General features: G+C 40.2%; 1 non-coding gene and 1 pseudogene across 1 annotated transcript; one reads left to right on the top strand and one right to left on the bottom strand.

The window, feature by feature from the left end:
* LOC102439921 overlaps nt 1-23,656 on the bottom strand; it is an 89,797-nt pseudogene that overhangs the window by 53,832 nt on the left and 12,309 nt on the right.
* On the top strand, nt 17,517-17,648 carry LOC111823621. Its single transcript, XR_002826694.1, has one exon. It is a non-coding gene; the product is annotated as a small nucleolar RNA SNORA51 (small nucleolar RNA).

Here is a 23,656-nt window from a genome sequence, read left to right as displayed (position 1 = left end):
ATTCATGAATATGCAGGGATATTCTCTATTATACTTATAATGAGGGGTGATGAATTCTCATAGTTATAAAAATAGAATGTATTAAAATAAGACTATACTGGCCAGAAAAAAAACAGAAATTGACCTAAATATTTATCACTAGCCCTGGCTGGTTTGGCTCAGTGGATAGAGCATCAGCCTGCAGACTGAAGGGTCCCAGGCTCGGTTCTGGCCGAGGGCACATGCCCGGGTTGTGGACTCGATCCCCAGTAGGGGGTGTGCAGGAGGCAGCCAATCAATGATTCTCTCTCATCATTGATGTTTCTCTCTCTCTCTCCCTCTCCCTCTCTCTCTCTCTCTCCCTTCCTCTCTGAAATCAATAAAAAATATATATATATTTTAAAAAATAAATAAATATTTATCACTAGAGGCCCAGTGCATGAAATTTGTGCACTGGGGGGGGGTGTCCCTCACCCAGCCTGCACCCTCTCCAATCTGGGACCCCTTGGGGGAAGTTTGAGTGCCGGTTTAGGCTTGATCCCTGGGGGATCAGACATCCCCCTCACAATCTGGGACTGCTGGCTCCTAGCCACTCACCTGCCTGCCTGCCTGATTGCCCCTAACTGCTCCCCTGCCAGCCTGATTGCTCCCAACTACCCTCCCATGCCGGCCTGATCTCACCCCCAATTGCCCTCTCCTGTTGGCCTGATCTCGCCCCCAACTGCCCTCCCCTGCTGGCCTGGTCACCCCCAACTGCCCTCCCCTGCTGGCCTGGTCACCCCCAACTGCCCTCCCCTGTTGGCCTGGTTGCTTCCAATTGCCCACCCCTGCTGGCCTGATCTCACTCCCAAATGCTCTCCCCTGCTAGCCTGATAAACCCCAACTGCCCTCCACTGCTGGCCTGATCTCACCCCCAACTGCCTTTCTATGCTGGCCAATTTGGTTCTGATTGGTCAGTTTCTATGCCAGTCAGTGTCAAAAGTTCTGCCTCCTAGGCAGCTATTGACTCCTCACAGTTCACCCAGATTTGGTTCTGATTGGTCAGTTTCTATGCCAGTCAGCGTCTCTGGGTGTATCAATGGGGCCTGATCAGAAAGGCGGGACTGATCAGCAGCCCTGGTGGAGGCCTGGAGAGAAGTGGAGGTGGCAGCTGGAGAGAAAGAAAGAGGCAAGTGCTGATCAACAGCTGCCACAGAGGCTACAGATCAGACCCTGCTTCTCTCTTCAGGCCTCTCTCCAGGCCTTATTCACAGCTCCCTCAGCAGTCAGTGCTGGGTCACTGCGCCTGCAGCCGCAGCAGTCAGTGCTGGGTCACCAAGGCAACCCAGCGCTGACAGCAGGACTGACTTCCAGTTGGTGGAGCCTCTGGTGGTGATGCACCCAGGGTTTTTATGTATTAGGATAGTAGGTTTTGTTTAAACGTCATTAGAGAAAAAATAGTTTACATATCAAATAATATTAGAACCTGAATAGCCATTAAGAAAAAAGTAAACTAGCTCAACTGCCTTATTTATACTGAGAAATAATCCCTTAAGGTGAAGCATATGAAAACTGCTAATATTTGGCATTTTTGACCCACTATTTGAATATAGCTAATACATGAGTCAAAATTTAAATGAAAAAACTAGAATAAAAATGTATTTATTTAAAATTTAAAAGTATAAAGATGTTTCCAAATAAGACACAGACTTCAAAAGCCTTATTGAACTTTTGGCCAATTTGACTAATTTGGCTATATAACTGCATTAAAATATTATAAAATATAAAAGAATTAGTATAATGTGCTTTTATTAAATTAAAAAAAATTGGAAGCTGGAATGTATTTGCAACATGTGACAAACTAATAACTTCTTTGGTTTACAAGTGACTTGTACAAGTCAATAATAAAATGCAATTTCAATAGAAAAGTGAGCATACAATATGAAGAAGTGTTTTTAGGAGCAAAAATACAAAGAGCCAATAATAATATAAATCAGATGCTCAACTTCACTCACAAAGAAATGCCAATCAAAACAATAATAATCTACTATTTTCACCTATAAACTTTTTTTGCTCATTTTATTAGGTTATTTATGATAGCATTATTCACTCAGGATGTGTTTATCAATTTTTGTTGCATTCAAGACACTACATTAGGGCAACATAAAATGAAAAAGTTTGAGGGTACATGAAGATAAGAGAAGGGATGAATTAAGGGCAAATCAAAAAATGAGGTATTTTCACCTATCATAAACTAGGTGGCTTAAAATAACACACTTACTGTCTCACAGTTCTGGAGGTTCCTTCTGAGGCTGTGAGGGAGAATCTCATGCCTGTCTCCTGGCTCCCGGTGGTTTGCAGGCAGGCTTGGGTGCTCCTTGGCTTGTAGGTGCATCACCCTGACCTCTGCCTTCATCTTCACGTGGCATTCTCCCTGTGAGCCTGTCTGTCTTGGTTCAAATTTCCCCCCTTTTTAAGGACAGGGTCATAATGCATGAGGCTCACCCTAATAAGTTCATTTTAATTTGATCATCTGCAAAGATCCTATTTTCAACTAAGGCACACTCACCAGCAGTGGGAGTTAGGATTTCAACACTTTTTGGTGAAGTTTGGTGAGGCTGGAGGAAGCAGGCATTCTCAGATAGATGTTAGGAATGTGTATTGGTCTTATCTTTTGGAAGGGAATTTAGTAATATCTATGAAAACTTCAAATGCACATGTTTGTCCACGCAGTTCACACTTAGGACATTTTTTCTATGGATATGCTCATGGACAGTCTCCAAATGATGTGCAGTGTGTCTACTGCAGCATTATTTGTAATTGAGGAACAAAATAAAATAGGACATACCCTGAATGATCACAAATTAAGGACATTGTTAACTAATTATGGCTCATCCACACTGGAGCACTACCTGTCTCTTTTTACTTTTAAAAAATATATATTTTATTGATTTTTTATAGAGAGGAAGGGAGAGGGATAGAGAGTTAGAAACATCGATGAGAGAGAAACATCAATCAGCTGTCTCCTGCACACCCCCTACTGGGGATGTGCCTGAAACCCAGGTACATGCCCTTGACCGGAATCAAACCTGGGACACTTCAGTCCGCAGGCCAACGCTCTATCCACTGAGCCAAACCGGTTAGGGCCTATCTGTCTCTTTTTAAGAAATAGAAAAGATCTGTTTACTCATTGGGAAAGATCTCCAAGATGTATTAAATAAAAATATAAAGCACATAATAATTGTTTTATATCATTCTTTGGCCTAAAAATTTTTAAAGATTAATATCCGGGATATGCCAATTATTTTCTTGAGGGATGTGCAAGAAACTGCTAACAGTGCTCATCTATGTGGAAAGAGCCTGGGTCTGGGGATGGAGAAAGAAACTTTTATTTTTATACCTTTCAGTAGTACTTGAAATATCTTCCCATTCATATATATTATTTATATTGTTTTTTAAGATATATTTTTATTGATTTTTTACAGAGAGAAAGGGAGAGGAATAGAGAGTTAGAAACATTGGTGAGAGAGAAACATCTATCGGCTGCCTCCTGCATGCCTCCTATGGGGGATCGAGCCCACATCCAATGCCCTCTTCTGGAATCAAACCCAAGACCTTTCAGTCCCTGACCCTGGACGCTCTATCCACTGAGTCAAACCGGTCAGGGCTATATTGTTTTTATGTCACCAGAGCTTATATGTGCTGTGGGATTGTGGGGTGTTTTTATTTTCTCATTATTAAAAAGGAACTAATGAATGTTAATAAAAATATAAAAGGACTCCCCTCACATATTGCATAAGGTAAGAGATTTTTGTTAGAACTTTCCCAGTGAGCCATATTCCCAAAGAATGTTTAACGATTGCTGAAGTGTTATATCCCATAGCTTTATGAATTTACATTTGATGACTATGGTATTACTTCATTTTTAAGTATGGAAAAGCATTGAGCAGAGGTAGAACTCTAACTGGGAAAACTACAGTTAGAAAGGCTATGTTATGCATATTACTTTTATCAACATTGAAAAACAAGAAAACCACAGTATTTATTTTTGGGCAAAATCCAAAGACTAAACAAACAGGTTTTTTTGTTTTGTTGTTGTTGTTGTTTTTTAATAAAAAGGTGCTTTCTTTTCCTAAAGCAGTGATGGCGAACTTTTAAGTATGGAAAAGCATTGAGCAGAGGTAGGTTCTATACAGCTTTAGAACTCTAACTGGGATAACTACAGTTAGAAAGGCTATGCTATACATATTACTTTTATGAACATTGAAAAACAAGAAAACCACAGTATATTTTTGGGCAAAATCCAAAGACTAAACAAACAGTTTTTTGTTGTTGTTGTTGTTTTTTAAATAAAAAGGTGCTTTCTTTTCCTAGAGGCTAACTAGTTTGCTACAGAATCTGCCTTTATTTGCTGTGACCAGGTAGCCAACCTAGGTAGCCCACTTTCTGTGGGAAAACTGTTCATACATATAATCACGGTCCCTTTCTTTGTTTCCTGGATGTGTTAGTCAGATTAGTTCCAACACAGTGAGTTGTTTCTCTATTAACACAGTGGACGAATTGTTTTAAAGTAGCTTTACACATTGAATAATTTAAGATATTGTGCTAATCACCTCTGAAGAAAAATTGCAGAATGCAAAATATATGAAGTGTTTGGATATATACCAAGAGTCTACTCAGAGGGAATAGAAAAATCCTTTTACCAATCTAATTTACCTTGATCAGCATTCCTGTAGGTCACCAAGTTGAAAGTCACTTACGCTTTGCAAAACCAGCTGAGGGTTCTTTCACTTACTGTGGGTGTCTTCATGTCACAGGGAATTTCATCATTCAGAACATCTCCCAACCTAAGGTTACATCATCTTGTATTCAAAGTCTTTCTTTCTTTCTTTTTTTTTTTAAATCAGAGGATTTTGAAATTTTGGATTCATTTTTGATTTGGATTTTGTCCATCTCTGAGGTGGGTACATCACATTCGTGTCTCAACAGCCAGTTTTCAAATCTGTCAAAGTCATTTTCTTACACAGTCAGGTAATTCTGAAACAGCTGTGTGGTCCGGGGAGGCCTGTGCAGGTGAAGTTTCATAAAAGTACCTCTCGGATAGTATTGAGCACTTTTGCTGAATGTGTAATTTACATTGCTTAAAATAGGCCCATGGGAAAAGGACTTTCATGTTCTTTCCATTTCTAAACTTCAAGAAAATACCTGGTTAAATGCAAGATGGTTAAAAAGTAATGATGCCTTTTCTGTACACAGCAGTTCCTGTCATTGGTTAATCTCCTCGTCCTCTGGTGGCTTTGTCTTTATATTTATATTTATCTTTGTTGATGGTACCACCCCCCTTTAAGTCATCTCTCCCTTCCCTTCCCCTGACCTCTAATACATTTTAACTTCTAGCACATTTTATAAATTTTATCTCCACAATGTTTCTTAAAATTACATATTCCTCTTAAGAAATTTGATGGTACCACATTAGTTCTTTATATATATACTAGAGGCCCGGTGCATGAAAATTCATGCACTGAAGGGGGGTCCCTCAGCCCGGCCTGCCCCCTCACACAGTCTGGGAGCCCTCAGGGGCGGGAGGCGACCCGGTGATCAGGGAAAGGCGATGCCCCCATCACACCTCTGCTGCTGCCACTGCCGGCAGCGTAAGCCTGGGCCGGCTCTGGTTACCTGAACCTCGGGCCAGCCCTGGGCGGCTGGACAGCCGCCATCCTAGGCTTGCCTGCACCTCGGGCCGGCCCGGGCAGCTGGGGGGCTGAGAGGACTGGGGGACTCTGGAGGCAGGTGTGCAGAGCGGCTGGGCACCTGCCGCCCCAGCAGGGCTGAGGGGACTGGGCACCGCCATCTTGTGGCTGTGGGAGCCACCATCTTTGAGGGCATGGCAGTCAATTAGCATATTCCCTCCTTATTGGCTGTGGGTGCAGCCATCTTTGAGGGCCGGGCAGCAATTAGCATATTCCCTCTTTATTAGATAGGATATAGAGCAGGTCCTTTGGCATACGCACCGAGTTACATGATTTACATGATTTACACATATTGCTTATTTAGTTGCCATAATAATTATGTAAGGTATGCACTACTACACTCATTCTATAGCAAAAGAAGGAAATGAAACAAAATTGTTTAAGTAGTTTATCTAAAATCACATAAGTTGATTTTAAAGCCCATCCTGCTTCATCCTTTTTATATTCAGCACTTTACCTTGTGGTGTGTGTGTGTGTGTTGTGGTGTGTGTGTGTGTGTGTGTGTGTTTATCTTATTCCACTTTGAAGGCCATAAGTATTTTTAGGATAGGTCCATGTATAACTATTCCCATTTCTCTCCTTATCTCCTCTTATCCCTTATCTTTTAGAGTCATATTTTTATAAAGTGCTCTGAAACATTTGGTAATAGTTTACAATCAAATGAAAGTCTTTGCTGGGTAACATCTGAGACAAAATAAAGGCTTTTATCTCTACCAGGAATCCCTTTAGTAAGAATTAAGGAATGTGGCTAGATTTGTGAGCCATTTTATTCTCTAAAAACATAAAAAAGAATTCTTAATACATGGTATTCATCTCTTCAAACACATGAAATTCAAATACAAGTGCCTTGGCTTTCAACATTTGAATTTGTATGCAAGATGTCATAGTTAACGTAATTTCTCTGTCAGAAATGGTTGGATGTACTCACTGGTTTTTCAAACTCCCTCATCTATAAGCAGATGTACTTGTAGCGACAACTGCACTCTCTAAAATATATGGAAAACTTTATTAGCTCACCTTGAACAGATAATTTTTCTTCCCAGCTCTGTGCCATATATAAGAATAAATATTGTATTAGCCAAATAGACATGTAGGACAATTTGACATAAGTTTGCCTGTCCTCATAATAGTTTGTTCTTAACGATCCCAAGCATATATTCTCAGGAATTACATAGTGTCAGAAAAATGATGATAATTACAAATCCAATGCTAGAATTACACAACATATATCATAATCACAGCTAGAAGGATTGCCTTGAAAAAAATAGGTCCGCGGTCACCAACCTTTTGGACCTCACGGACCACCAGTGGTCCACGGACCATCGGTTGGTGACCGCTGCTCTAGGTTTTTGCCATCCTTTTTGTATTTGAAAAAAATCAATCTGACAGTAGCTACTAAAATTGAGAAGAGTAACAGCTTTAGAATCCTAAGTCCTGGGTTTGACTGTTGGCTCTTTACTTATTGGACATGATCTGGGGAAAACCACAACTTCTTCAGGCCTTCTTCATTTTATCTGAAGAATAGCAATCTTTCCAGCTACTTTCCTACTGGTAGACATGCTCTTGCTTTGCAGACCTTTTTGCTCGTATAATGAGGTATTAAATATACTATACATAAATCCTTATGTGCTGTTGTTATTGTTTCTTTGAAAAATTTCTAACTCTGAGATCGCTGGATTGACTAGGCAGGGGAGAGTTTTTCAATCAAAATGGAAACAAAGCTATTATAAAAAAGTGAATTATTTGACTAGATAAATGTATGCTTAGAAATTATAAATAAAGTAAACTGATAATTGGTAGATTTGGAAGAACTACTTACAAGGCAAAAGGCAGACTGAGTCACACTTTTCTGATTTAGTGGGCAGTTATACAGATAATACATAACTGAACACCTTTTCTTATCCAATCAGGGGGTATCAGTTTAGGGAATTTCCAGTACCTATAATATTTTCCTTACTTGGAACTAGATACGATGAACAGGCTTAGATAAATGTTTTTACTTTTTTATTTTTAAATTGGTACCTATGTTCCTCACAAGAACAACCTAAAGATAAACATTAGAATGTCTATAGTAGATTTAAGACAGGAGAAATGCAAGTTATATATATTAACATTAGTATTCTTTTTGACACAGCTAGCCAACCAACCTAAATTGCTGTTATCAGCACAACGTGAATGACTGTGGCCTTACTTCCCCCCTGTTATTCTGTCCCTAAAGTCACAGTGAGCATATGTGGAAATAGCCAGATTAAATGTAAACACAAATGTTCGCTCTAGCTGTGCCCAAGACTTGTTACAACAATCTTTGAAAAGAGAATTGTTGTGCCAAGTAAAGACATAAACTGATAGTTAATAATTCAGGCATGTTAGGCTTTTGTTTTGTTTTTAAAATCTTAGCTCTAAGACACTTCACATTTGATAACCAAGTGAGAGTTTCCTTAAAGTAAACAAATTAAGCTATAAATGTTGATGATCTAAATATGCCAGGGGCCTCTGAAGGTCTGTGTGTGAGCCAGGGCGAGATTATTCACTTTCCACGTTGACAGTCATCCCTGGAATTATGGAAAACAGCATGAACTCAGCTCTGAGAATGGGGCTGGAGGATGAAGCCCTTTTTCTTTTTATTGCTTTCCAAGGACGGGCATCCCTCTTGCCCTCTTTACTGCGGTTGTCCCAGATGCATTTATTCTGTGTGAATCTTACGTGGACTCACCATAAGGTTAAACACGGGCTTGTGTTCTGTCCACTTGGAGGAACCAGGTGATGCTCTTGTGGATTTGGGTGTGATAAGCAGAATTTCCAAACAAATAGTGGAGGAAACATTGTGTGTGGTGAACGAATTAAGGGAAAACTGGGAAGCACTTGTTGGAATAAGAAAAATGTTAACTTCCATTTATGTCCTACTGAAGTTTAGAAGTGATTTGTGAAAGAGGTTAATTTCAGCAATATTCAGGACATTCATAGCATATTCAAATGCATTTGTGCTATGTTGGATTCAAAGCACATGTGCGTGTGTGCAATATATATATGACATATTTACCAAATTTAAAGATTATGCTCTGTGAGTAGAGAACATTGTTAAAATGTATATTTTTTTGCGTTTCTTTTCCTTTTCTTTTTAATATATTTTATTGATTTTTTTACAGAGGGGTAGGGAGAGAGATAGAGAGTTAGAAACATCGATGAGAGAGGGACATCCATCAGCTGCCTCCTGCACACCCCCTACTGGGGATCGAGCCTGCAACCCAGGCATGTGCCCTTCGCCGAAATCGAACCTGGGACCCTTCAGTCCGCAGGCCGACACTCTATCCACTGAGCCAAACCGGTTAGGGCTTTTTTGTGTTGCTTAATATTGCTTTTGTTATATAAAGAATCCACTTCTAAATTTTGTTACTTACTTATTACTTCAGGTGATTTATCCTCCAAATACAAAACATTATTATTAATAAACAGAAAGGACACCTGTGTAGAAGTGTCCATTAGAAGTAGCTCATTTATTTTAAAAGTTCAGAAGCATCATTTGTAGTTATATTCAGAAGTTACATTACATTTAAATAAGGATGCTTAAAATACTTGTAGTATTGTATAATATTTTGAATATACAAAATAATGTATAAAGTAGCAAATTTAGAAAAATATTATCTGTTAACCATCCAGCATGGTTAACATATTGATGCATTTTCTTCCTCATTGTGTGTGTGTGTGTGTGTGTGTGTGTGTGTGTGTGTGTGATGCTCAAATACATATATACATATATTTAAAAATATAAAGTATCTTTTTATTGATTTTAGAGAGGGAGAGAGAGATAGAAACATCAATGATAAGAGAGACTCATTGATTGGCTCCCTCCTGCACGTCCACATTGGGTATCGAGCCTGTAACTGGGTATGTGCCCTGACCAGGAATTGAACCGTGACCTCCTGGTTCATAAGTAGACGCTCAACCACTGAGCCACACAGGCTGGGCTACATATACATATTCAGTTCAAAGTTAAAAATGTACCTAGTATAAATGGAAATCTACGGAATAGAGATGTTGATGTCCTTCAATAACTAAAATCCCCCTTTCCCACTCCCCAGGAATCATTCCTGCTGAAGCTGCACACTCATCCCACAATTTCCTCTCACAACAGTGCTCTTGCCAGACTAAAGGGTATTTAGTTCCCAGAAAACATCCTCTCTTAACTCTGTACCTCTGCATTCTATTGCCTCTGCCTGAACTCTCTTCTTCCCCATCCCTAAACTTTCATTTAACCTATTTCTGCTCAGCCTTTTCTATCGAGGCTGTTCCTAACCCTCTGCCCTAGATTAGAGGACCCCGTTGTTGCTCCCACAGGACTTCAGATTACTCACTCTTAATACATACCACACTTGATTGCCTGCATGCCTGTGTTTTACACTAGATAAGAGGCTCTGTGAAAGCGGAGATTGCATCTTTTTGTTTTCTATGGCACACTCAGCATCAAGCAGCCGCATAGTAAGTGCTCAATAAATATGTATTGAATCAACCAATAAAGCAAACCCTCCTTGTATCATTCATATCTTGCTTGGGAGCTGACTTTCCCGCTGTGCAATGATCTACAGACCACTTCTCTGCATGAGATTTATGTCCCTTAAAACTCTGATCTGCAGATGGGAAACCTGTCACTGAAATCATTCTGTCTTTATGTTAGAAACCCTTTATTATTAAATATCTTTATGTCATGCAGCAGTTTCATTGGTTTCATCTCACTTGAGGATTCTGAAAACACTGTGAATAAAACTTTGATGAGAGGTCATTTTGTTTCATATTTTAAATTAAAGATGAAAAAAAAAACAAAGCTAGAAACCTCAGGAAGTATTTTATGTTTTCTTAGCTTTCTGAAACTTTACAAGAGAGATAATTTACATTTATAGTCCCAACTAGAGGCCCAGTGCACAGATTCCTGCACGTTGAAACGATTTAATTAGAATGTGGCTGGCGGGGTGGGACTGGGCTAGACACTCACTGGACACGCACTGAAGCCAACCTCCCGTGGTCCCTCCCTGGCCGGCCGCACCTGGGTGGCGCCAGGGCTCTAAGGGCATCTGTGGAGTGAGCGGGGTCCCTCCGGCAGGTGGGGTCCCTTGACCTGGCCTGTGGGGACCAGGCAGAAACCAGCAGTCCGACATCTCCTGAGGGGTCCCAGAGTGCAAGTGGGCACTCTGCAAAGTTGCTGTTGCTCAGCAACTCCTGCATTGAGCATCTGCCCCATGGTGGTCAGTGCATGTCATAGCCAGACCGGTTGGCTGGTCGGTTAGTCTTTTATATATATATATATTTAGATGTACTGCTTAATAATGCGGATCTTGTAATCAAAGAAAAAACGATAATTTCAAGAGAAACATCAAAAGTGCTTTATTCAAAGTAATGTCCATCACTAGCTACACATTTCCCCCATCTTTCAGGTAATTTGTGGATACCATCCCCAATAGAACTTTTCTTGTTTTGAGGCAAACCATTCAGAGACCCAATTTTCCACTTCGTGCGTTTTGAAGTGCTGCTCAGAAAGTGCGTGTGCCATCGATCGGAACAAGTGGTAATCTGAAGGAGCAAGGTCTGGTGAATACAGCGGGTGGGTTAATACTTCCCAGGCAAGATCTTTTAACGTATCTTTAACTGGTTTTGAAGTGTGTGATGGTGCGTTATCATGAAGATAACTTTGCTGTGTCTTCTGACCCACGTTTTACGATCAAAGCGTGGTTCAAATTGACCTGGACATTTGTCTTTCACATCAAAATCATCACTTTTAAAGCATCTAAACCAGTGTTCACAAGTATCTTGAGATGGAGCATGCTCACCATAAGCTTCCTGAAGTATATGATAATTTTGGCAGCACTTTTCTTCAAAATAATGAATTAAAACTTCCCACAAATGCTCTTTTTTTGGCACAAAATTCGACATTTTTAAGCATAAAAATATCTATGATGTTAACACCTTCAGAAAATTTGACATATGAAGTTTTGAAGCTTGTTGTCAATACAACAAAATAGCATACATATCAAATCGCATATATATCAACATACGTGTAACTCCATCTATTGAAAAAATCCGCATTATTAACCGGCACACCTAGTAGATGTCTAGCATATACTGAGGCCTTGATCAATGTTTTCACACAAAAGAATCAGGATGACTCTTTGATATATTTGTAAAGAATATTTTGTGACTAACATATATTAAATGGCTGTTAAATGTAAAGTCACTTCTCAGTGACTTCTGTCAATGGAGGAAACCATTGGTGTGGATAATTAAAAACTGGAGCAGTTGTGTTTGATGAGATGGATGGGGACAAACACTGTTTGGTTGTCAAACTCTCTCAGGCTCCTGGAGCCTGATCTTCTGGATAGGTGGTTGGGTTGACTGGATTGAATGGCTCATATATAGAAACACATTATAAGTTTGACTTTAGTTTTTACTTTCTTCGTGGTTTCAATTCATCTCCTAAGGGAAAATATAAACTGATGAAGAAAAGACTAGGGAAGATTGGAAGAATAGTGAGGGAAAGACAGTACATTTGAAATATGAGATTTGATTTCATATTTAGAGTTATTGAATGTCTATCCAGCTGTTGTGGCTAAGCGGTTGAGCATTGACCCAGGAACTAAGAGGTCGTGGGTTCAATACCTGGTCAGGGCACATGCCCAAGTTTCAGGTATTGTAGTTTCAGCTATTTATTATAGTTGTAATTTGCTAAGAGAGTAGAACTTAAATGTTCTCACCTAATCTGTATATATAAAAGCCTAAGAAACTGAACGACTGAAAGACTGGTCAACTGGTCACTGTGATGCGCATTGACCACCAGGGGGCAGACACTCAACGCAGGAGCTGCCCCCTGGTGGTTAGTGCGCTCCCACAGTGGGAGTGCTGCTCAGTGAGCTTATCTAGTGGCAGTGGTGGCAGGCCGCTCTCCGACTGCCTACTGCTTCGCATACTACTACATCCCTTGGGGGATGTTGGACTGCCAGTTTCAGCCCGATCCCTGCAAGTCCCCCAGCCTGGCCTGTAGGGATTGAGCTGAAACTGGCAGTCCGACATTAACTGAGGGGTCCCAGATTACGAGAGGGCACAGGCCGGGCTGAGGGACCCCACTGGTGCACGAATCTGTGCACCGGGCCTCTAATAAATAAATAAGGTGTTAGATGGGTTCATTAAGTAGATGGGAGCTCTCCTTTTACAATGCATATGTCTATCATATCATGACAATGTACACTTTAAATATTTTATAATTTTATTTGTGTACTAGAGGCCTGGTGCACAAATTCATGCACCAGTGGGGTCCCTCAGCCTGGCCTGCGGGATCAGGCTGAAACTGGATCTACGGCATCCCCTGATGGGTCCTGGATTGCGAAAGGGTGCAGGCCAGGCTGAGGGATCCCACCGGTGCACGATCGGGGCCAGGGAGGGAGTCAGGAGGGCTCCAGGGCATGTCTGGCTTGTCTCACTCAGTCCCGATTGGCCAGACCCCAGCAGCAAGCTAACCTAACAGTCGGAGCGTCTGCCCTTTGGTGGTCAGTGCACGTCATAGTGACTGGTCGACCGGTTGACTGTCTGCCTCCTGGTGGTTAGTGCATGTCACAGTGAGCAGTTGAGTGGCCTTAGCATATCATTAGCATATTATGCTTTGTTTGGTTGAACGGATGACCAGACGACCAGACACTTAGCATATTAGGCTTTTATTATATAGGATTTTACCTTAATACAGCTGAAAAAAAGAAAAGAAAACTGAAAACAATTCTATTACTATGGAATATATGTCTAAGTATTTGTGTGAATATGTTTATGTCTTAATTCACACACATACACATTAGTGTTAACCATACAATTTGGCTATTTAGCATATATTATGACTAATTTTAAAAATGATCAATATCTACAAATTTTCTAGGACACATATTTCTTCAGACTTGTGTTATGACCAAAATCTGCTTCTGATTTAAATTTATTTGTAACTTTTTCTCAGTAATTTGAATTAAGTGGATAAATAAATTTTCAGCAAATTCCATTAAATGCAAAAAAAATTTTCCAAAATTGATGCCATTTTCAGACTAGAAATTATAAATTATCATTTGGTATTTGAAGCAGGGAATTTCATTAAAGTACCTGATTGAGACAAAACAAATGTTCTCTGTGTCCTGAGATTAAAATAAGATGTGAACTTAGCTGAACATCAGTGGAGGAAAAGGTATGGAGCTAAAGCTTCCAGCTTCTAAATTTTTTTCATCAAGTGATGTCTAGCCTCGAAGATCAGTAATTATTCAATCAAGCTCATGTACCCCAAATCAAATTCAGAAATGAAAATCGAATAACGGCACTCTGTCCATGAATTCTCTTAGATTCAAGCCCTGACATAGCAGGGACCCTCAAGGATTTCTGAGGGAAACCCAAGGTTATTGTTTGTGGCATCTGAGTCTCTGGTGAAGATTCAGTAAGAAAACAGATGTTACACTAGAGCTTTGTTTCGTGAAGAATAACAGATGAGTAAATAGAGGCTTTCAATATGAGAGCAGAACACAGGGTGATCAGAATCCCAATCACTTGGTAGAAGATGATAGAATAGAACAGTGGAAGGATGAATTAAGTGATGTGCTGTATTTTATCAATAAAACTAGTGGCAAAAGATATATTTCTTACGATTATTTAACTAGGAGAAAACCCCTGAAAATGATACATTTTGCTTATAAAGCAGTGTGAAGTGTGATACATCACACGGTCAGTTTAATGGTTCAGTTTGCTGCATTTATATTAGCATTAAGATTAGACTTTGGATTCATTCAAAATGAATGAAAACATAGAAAACAGATTTTGACTATTAATCTGTTGCTGCTTGAAACATGTTGTCATCCTATGTTCTCCTTGTTCTTTAGGCTGGAGCAGGTCTGAAATTGAACAAATGACTCTTTGTATCAGGGACACTTTGGTATTATGCTCTATACATGGGCTTAAGCATGTAAGGTGTTTTCCTCTAGAAACTAAACCATGATTTCCATTTCGAATGAAGAATATGACATCTCCTAGGTAATAGCATTATAACTCAGTTTAGGGTAATGAGAGTGACAGTTCAGTGTGACATATTATTTGAAGGAAAGTTTTTAAAATTATTTATTGCCTTACAAATGATGTCATGTGCTTAATGCATTTACTGTACACTAGTACCAAAGTAAGAACACAAAGTGCATTCATTGACATCGTCATGTGCCCCATAATGATGTTCTGGTCAATGTCGGACCACATATTCGATGGTAGTCTCATAAGATTATAATTCTGAAAAATTCTTACCTCCTAGTGATGTTGTAGCCATGGTAACATCATAGTACCACACATTACTCATGTGTTTGTGGTGACATTGGTGAAATTAAACCTGCTGTGCTGCTAGTCATATAAAAGTATACTCCATACAGTTATGTACACTGCATAATAATTGATAGTGAGAACAAATACTGTTACTGGTTTATGCGTTTACTACACTGTACTTTTTATTGTTACTTTATAGTATATTCTTTCTATGTAAAAAAAGTTTGCTGTGAAACAGTATTTTATATTGTTTCAGCAGCAGCCTCATACAAATTGACTTCATTTTCTCTCATGCTAGATTTAATCTTGTTTTATAAATTTCGTGTATCTCAGTGTGTCGTGTTTAGAGTGTCTACAGTAGTGGACAGTAATGTCCTAGGCCTTCACATTCACTCCCCAGTGACTCACTGACTCACCCACAGCAACTTCCAGTCCTGCAAACTCCACTCATGGTAAGTGCCCTATACAGATTTATAAGTTTTTATTTTTATATCATATCTTTACTGTATCTTTTTATGTTGAGATGTGTTTATATTTACAAATACTTACCAGTGTGTTACAACTGCCTGTAGTATTAAGTACAATAACATGCTGTACAGGTTTGTCACCTGGGACAGTAGGCTATATACTATGTAGCCCAGGTGTGGAGTAGGCTATACCATAGAAGTTGGTGTAAGCGCACTCTGTGATGTTCACACAACCACAAAATCTCCTGATGACGCAACTCTCACAACATATCCCCGTCCTAAGCAGCTGTCAGGCGCAGCAAGAGCACTGCATAGCCCTGCTGCTCTGAGTTGTTCCGAGTCCATGTATTCTTCTAAATTCTTCCCGACTAGGCCAGAGTAGGTTCCTTCTCAAACCCTACTCACTACACTAACTGTTGGGAACTTAGTCCAAGTTCCTCCTTTATCTTCTGCTCACTAGTTACAGGTGTTGGGCCCGAGCCCCTCTGCCTGGGGCTGACCTCCTAGGACGTTGGGTCTTAGATGTAGAAGCCATGAAAAGTGGGTATATAAGAATGAGTCTTTATTGCAGAAGCCAGTGGCCATATAGGCATCAGACAACACAGTCTTTCACAACAAAGTCCATATAGCTAACCGCACGCCAGTTGGCAAATACATATCTTTTTTACACAGTAGTAGCAGTCTCTGGACCCACAGCTATGACCTGAGCAGCCACATGCTGCCTCTAAACTCACTGCCTTAGCAGCTTCTCCTGTCTCTCCTGCCCAGCACACTGGCTGGTCCCTGCAGCCTCACATAGTAAATACCTCTGAGCTTCTCTCTCAGCACACTGGCTGGTTAACACGGTAGCTCTATCTGAGCTCTCTAGAAGCTCTTAGCCATACATCGTAGCAGTCCCAGCTCTCAGCTCCGTCTCTCCAGCACACTTCTTCACACTCCAGCACACTGGCTGGTCAGTAACTTGTATATTATTCCAGAGACAAAGAAGGCTTCGTGCCAATAGTTACACCGATTATATTGTGGCTACAGAAGGACACACATGCGCAGTCTACCGTGGGGTTGTTGTGCTTGTGTCCTTGCACCTGCTTATGGTATCTTAGCCTCGGTGCAGAGTGGCCTTGGACATTCGGGGTATTGACAACAAGGCCTCTGTGCTCTAATTGGTCTCTTGACTATCAGGCGTCTCTGGTGTGGTTCCCACAGCAGCACACGACTGTCATCAGTGTGCAAAGGCACTGCTGCAGGTGACAAACCTGCAAAAGTATGTCTGCCTCCCAGAAAGTCAAGTTGGACTTTCTTCTTCCTCTAGGTATGAACTCCCTCATAAACAATCATAAGACAATATTAAAGGGTAAACAGGAACAGATTTCTTTTTTGTGGTAAGTTTTATTGACATTTTTACTGACTATTATAATAAAAACCGTGTAAACTCTGTCACCGTGTAGTATGTCCCGACGGAGAACAGTGGTTAAGAGCCTGCCTGCAGGGCTCCTGTCCCAGCTCTGCAGCTCACTGACAGGATGATGTAGGCCATTGCTTAACTCTGTGCCTTGTTCCCTCATCTTTACAACAGGGATAATCATAGTATTTACTATATAGATTTAAAAATGAGGATTAAATAGACTAACATATATAAAGTACTAGGGACTGACGTATTCCCTTAATCAATACTAGTTATTATGTTAATGCTCCATATTCCTGGTATTGAGCAGAATGAGGGTGCAGAAATTCAGAAATACACCTCCTTGGGGAATGATTTTTTAAAAATGTAGGCCACTTTTTTCCTTTTTAAAATGAAAGATAATTTATATTTTTAAGACCTTCATAAAAAAAATCTCATGATCTAACTTTGCAACTACTCCATTCTTATGAGGAAATCCTTTTACATTTGTTTATCTGACTTTATTCTTAGAGACATGTATCTTGATCATTCTCTTTTCCACCATTTAAGAGCATTAGTGATGTTCAACATTTTCTACATAAATAATTGGATTTCCCACTGTCAACTCTCTTTATAAAACTGCTTTCAGGCCTCCTGGTGCTTACCACAGGCTGTGTTCTTACACTGACTGTACAGAAATAGGAGGCAGAGTAAGCCCACCCCATACACACCGCAGCTCAGGCCTTTGGCCTGGTCTGTATGGTGAATGGGGAGACATTGAGGAAAAGAAAAAAACAATACTGCTTTCAAAACCATCAGTCACTGCCTTAGACATTGATCAAATTCTTGGTGTTCATTCTAGTATGAAGAGTAGACATATAAAGCATTTTCTCTACCAAACAAGGCATGTAACTTTAAACAAGATGAAATGGAAGTTTAATGATATCACTACCCTGCTGAACCCCCTCAGTGAGGGCCTTTGTCCTGAGGAGGAGTTCAAGCTCCTGGCAGGGTTTATAGGCGTGGTCTATGGCCTCCTTTCCTTCCCTCCGTCTTCCCATTCTCTTCCACAAAAGTGCACATTCAATGAACTTTATCCATTACAAGCTTTCCTCAGCTCCTCTGCTAGATCGTGTTTTTTCTTTCTTCCTAGTCTACATCCTACTTCATTATGACTTTACTCATAGTTCAGGTGGGTCTGATTCTAGACATTACTTTCTCTAGGTGCTATCTCTGACCCCTAAATTCTGGGGCATGTATCCCTCCCATGTACCCTCATCACAGCTTCTATTATGTCAGCTATCACACTTTTTATAATTTCTTATTTAATTACGTGTGCCCTCTTGAAGTCAAACATTCTGCAGGTAGGGACCACGTTTTGCCCATCCTCCATTTCATCGCCATCACCTCGCAGTACACATCACATACTAGGCATTCACAAATATTCTGAGCGACCGATCAAATGAATGAATGAGCTCTTATGTTTTCATTTCCACTGCCAGGTAAATAAAAACTTTTCAGAAAGGTTATATCCATATTTAAACAACATTTCTCACACTTTGAAAAACATAGGAAAAAAGCAAAACCTTAATTTAAAAGAGTTAAGGGGTTTTCTGTCACCTAGCTACAAAGCTAGAAGGGAAATCCCATAATCACTGAAGTAAATTTCACTTCTGTGCCGTTAGTATAGCCTGGGGAAACATAATTTTTTTTTTGTTCTATTGGAAGAAATAAAATATACCTATCTAACAAAATAACTACTGAATTTTAAACTAACTATAAATATTCCAAGTGAGAAATTGCCTTGATACTGACGATATAGTAAAGATTTAATGTAAATGGTTATATGTAGTTCATAGTTAAAGAACAGGCTTTATACTCATTGTTTCATTTTATCACACCTATTCAATAGCCTTGTGATACCTTTTTATTGAATATTGATTATAGTTTTGAATACTTAGTAAATGAATGAAAAATTACAATAAAGCCGATATTGTTTCAAAAAATAATACCAAATGCTTCCTAGAAACCTTTGGTGATCCTTTTTAATATTATTATTTTAAAACTGATTTTTTTTTACTTTATATTCAGTCACTGGGTTCTAACATGTGACTACAGTGATAAACACCTGTAGCCTTACCTAACATGTAAACATTCTCACTAAGTACGAACCTCAAGCAACTCCATCTTGGGCCTGATTTATGGCCTATGTGCTCTTTAACCTCAAGATAAATCTAACAGCCTTCAGATGAAATATTCATGAAGTTTCATAACATTCATTACCATTTTATGATTCTTTTAGTTGGTATAACAACAGGCCTTTCTAGCACTCTATTAAATCAGGAGGCAACTTCGTAAATCACTAGCCAGGTGCATGAAACCATAACTTCTTAATGTCTTCACGGTGCTGCAAAGTGTGCTCAAGCATAGGGGAAATTCCCGCTGCCATTGACAGCGGCTTCCTCCAACATGCTAATTTGTCTGGGAAAACTCTTGTCTGATCTCTTTCCAGTTCTGGGTTTTCTGAACTTGACAAGTTAGTGAGAAATCTTTGCAAACCTCAGATAAAAACATGTGACTGTATGTAAAAAGTGCGAAATCAGTGACAGCACAAAGCCCGCTTTGCAGGTTACTACTAGCAGATCGTGTTCTGGACAGGCAGGACAGAAATCTGAGGCCCAGGCTGCGTGGGAGGAAATAGACAACCTCTCCCCAGACTCTCTCTCACTCTCCTCTTTAATTTCAGTGTAACTCCTTAGAATTTGTTTCTAGATCGCTGGATAACTTTGGTCTCTTATTATTATCCTGAAAAGTAACAAGACTAAAATTTGTAGTGCTATCTATATATCCTGATATATAATGCCAATTATTATTATGAAAACCTTTAAATTATTTTAAAGAGGTTGCAAGTCATATTTCCTGGTCTAAAGGAATGATGTCTTTAGGTTTCAAGAATTAAAACTTTCTTCTCTGTTTTATTGTTCAAAACTATCCTAACAAAATATTTAGTGCTTATCATTTAAAGGTGAAACTTAAAATTAAAAGCCAGTGATTCACATTATGCTGTTTAAAGGGATTTCAGCTGTTCTTTGGAATCAAGCCTTGGCCATATTAAAAAATGAGAATAATAAACACAACTGGGCATACTGTGTATCTTTTAATGGATTTTTTTAGTTTATCACGTTTGGGAATGTGATATTTGGGACAAAAGAAATTTCGAATCCAGAAATCTGGGTGAATGGTGGTGGTGGTAGTGGAGAGGGGTTGAGAAGTTAAGAAATGCAGTTTGTCAGAGAATTTTTATCATGATGGGAAGTGTGCTGACAAAGAATCAGCAACCCCTTCATTGCCCATTATACCTTTATCATGGGATAGTTCAGTTCAGAAATTAATGGGAAAGCCATTTTAAACCTCTTAATTGCTAACTGTTTTTATATCTGCCCCCCTCAGAGGGTGTTGCATGCAGGCCAGATGGCTGCAAATGGTATTCTGGTTTACAAGCATGGAGATTTTTGTATCATTGCCAAAGTCATTGTCAGAATGTCCTGTATCAAAACAAAACAAAAAAATAAATCCTCTGTTTCCCAAACTTCTGAAAATTCCACAATAGCAGTAAAATACCCACCTCCCTGTAGGTTTTGGCAGCTAAAATGAAAAATTATCCATCCCTCAGCAGCTTGTTGTTTGAACTAACTGAGCAGTGGGGCAGCCAGAAAAGGAACCGCCTCATTGAGGAGCTCATGAATTTTCAAACAAGCAGCCTTTGGAATTCAGAACCGCTCATAAGGGGCCAAGCCCAATGGACTTGGCACAGAAATCAGCCACTCAAAGGATTGCATGGTAACTGGAGGGGTTTGGAAAATGCTAACTGTATTCACCCTCAGGAAAGGGGGAGGCAGTGCCTATGCATGCATAGGGGTCTAGCTAAAATGCATTGGAGCAAAGGCAGTTTGACCTACAAGAATATGGGGAAATATCACAGTAAAGTAGGGGTGAATGATTTCAGCCAACATAAGGTGATACCAACCAGAAGTATTCACAATAATAATAATAAATTCACTATATCTTAGACCCACTCTATCTGAAAAGTGTTTTGAAACAAAGTTATGTGGTTGAAAGTGTATTGTTACAAATAGATGTTGTCAACATATACATTTCATAATGAAATTCTTATGAATTATATAATACCAGAAGCCCAGCGCGCGAAATCACGCTGCCTCACCCACCTGCGCGGCCTTGCCATGCTCACAGCCCCGCCTACCAACGCCGGTTCTTTGGTCGTTACAGCGTTAGGGCCACAGGCCTTTTATAATATAGATAGCAAGCTCAGTTTTCCTAGGTCCTCATTCAAAATCTAAATTATGTTCTGATTATCTCCAAAATTGATGTTTTATTTTCTTATATAAGAATGATCAATTTAAAATGAGAATTTTCCAGAGGGTGAGTTAGAAGAGAGTTTTGCTCAAGCCTTAAGAAAGCTACTTTGAAAGCAAAGCATTGAGAAAAGCAAATAGCTTTCTTATGTTATTAGCTGATGTTAAGTACACATAACACAACGAGGACTCTTTACAGTTATAACATTGCTTCTGTCTCTTATGTATCATGTGTTACCCCCCGAGCATTGCTCACATATAGTCTGCTTCACTGCCTGCCTCTTCGGAGTTCTCAATTTTGACATTTAGGAGAGTTGGATGTTGTTGCCAGTTGGGTTCTCCAGAGCAGAGAGTGAGGTGGTGTTTGGGGATACAGGTGTTTATTAGAGATTGATGCCTGTAAATGGAAGCAGTGGAAGCAGGATTGGGCAGAGGGAGAAGTTGGGTTATGATCATGCCTGGCAACACCTTGGCCAACCTAAAGAGGGCCCTGGAGCAAGCACTGCTCCTTAGAGAGTCCATCACTAGGTGAAGGCTGCCTAGGGAAGGTGTGACCGTGGGGCAGGCAGGCCTTGGAAGCTGAGGCAGTCTTTGGTGGGGCTGGCTGTTGGAGACTGCCTGCCGATCATACTTGTCACAGCTGGTCAACAAGTATTCCTGAAAAGGGGGATCTGAGTGATGCCTCTGTATCGATCACATGGGCCAGGAATTGGAGAATCAGCCAAGGCTCAAGGAACAAGCGGGGGGCACGAGTGTGCACAATGCAAGGAGATTAGAAAGGAAGGCTAAAAATCATAGCTAGGGGACCAGAAATTACAAGCCAGGGACACAGGCCCAGGTCCCAGACCAGAGCATATTGCCAGGAAAAGCTCTAGATGCAGCAAGGGGTTTGACCAACTGGCATAGGCACCAAACAACAGGGGAGAATTTTGATTCTGCGCCAAAATGCTAGTTCCCCTATCTCTGCACTGAGGGCAGGCAACTGGTCTAAGAGCAAAGGAAGGCCTGGTTTCCTAGATGAAGGCAATTAAAAAATGCTCTCCAAATTTCCAGTTTACTTGCTAACTCAAAATCAAATAGGACTTTACCGCTTACCTTCATACTGTGGATTTTGAGGGTCTTCCATGAATCTTTGGGGGGGGGGAAATGTCCATGATTTTGAATTAAAAAAATAAATAGTTTTTGACTATTCAGTGATTGTGAATTACAATTACTTTGTTAACAATATAATGTTTCTTCTTGCCAGGATAGTACCTTTATTATCGTCAAATAAAAAACGCACACCAATTCACCATTAATTTATTTGTTCAACAAATGTAACTAAGTGTCTACCAAGCACATGCCAGGCACTGTTGTAGGTAGTTGAAGTGAATGGGTCAATAAAACAAAGATCCCTGCCTTTGTAGACCTCCATCATATACAATTGATAATAAATAATATGGACAAATGAAAAGTAAACCAGGATTAAAGGAGTCGGAAGGATAGTAGAAATAGGAGAAAAAAAGGATTTTGCCCTTTTACAGGGTGGTGGAGGCGGGTGTTTTTGAGATGCTGATGTTTGAGCCGAGCCAGTGATGTCCATGGGAAAGTGGTCCCAGCAGAGGGGTTCTCTGGTGCAGATGCCCCGGGACCAGCCTTCCGGGTGTGTTCTAAGGCCGGCAAAGAGGCTTGTGGCTGGAGCAGAGTGAGGGGTGAGGAGTGGGAGATGAGGTCAGCACAGTAAGGGAGACGAATGTGGGAGCAGATGGTGTAAAGCTTGGGCTTTAACCCCAGTGGACAGGCAGAGCAGTTGCATTTTTGAGTGGAAGATGTTTAGCATCTGATGTGTTTTAAGGTCTCATTCTGGCTGCTCTTGGAGAATACACTGCAGAGGGTGGGGGAAGCAAGCAAAGGTCAGTTCAGAGGCTGATCCAGTGATCCAGGTAAACAAGATGTTGCCTTCCTTTTCTCTGTAGATTGAAGAGAAAAAAAAGAAAAGAAAAGCCCTAGTAACACTGCTGCTAATGCTTTCATTGGACTTAGATCTGACACTCAGAGTCAGCAGAGCAACTGCACTTTAAGAGAAACTGTCTGGTGTTTGGTAACCTTTGTTCTTTCAGGACGAAAAGGTTACATGAAAGAGCAGAGGGCCGCCTCTCTCCTTTGTCCTGCGCTGTAGCATTGCAGGATCTGAAAGACTGTTCTAGTATTGAGGTTTCCACACTGTCCTTCCCAGAATTCCGGTCCACCATTCTCAATGCAGCTTGTGTCCTCGGAACTGAATTTTGAAGCTGAAATACCCAGTAGGACATGGACCTTTTTTTCTTCTTCTTCTTCTTTATATAAAGACATGCATTCATGAAAGTCAGATAGGAGTGACCGCATTAGTGGAGAGGAAGGAAAGGATGTATTCCATTTGGAGCCGCAGTGGGGTAA

Source organism: Myotis lucifugus, unplaced genomic scaffold (assembly GCF_000147115.1).
Source record: "Myotis lucifugus unplaced genomic scaffold, Myoluc2.0 scaffold_5, whole genome shotgun sequence".
NCBI lineage: Eukaryota > Metazoa > Chordata > Mammalia > Chiroptera > Vespertilionidae > Myotis > Myotis lucifugus.
Note: the sequence above shows the minus strand (reverse complement) of the source record. Positions and strands in the feature narration are given on the sequence as shown.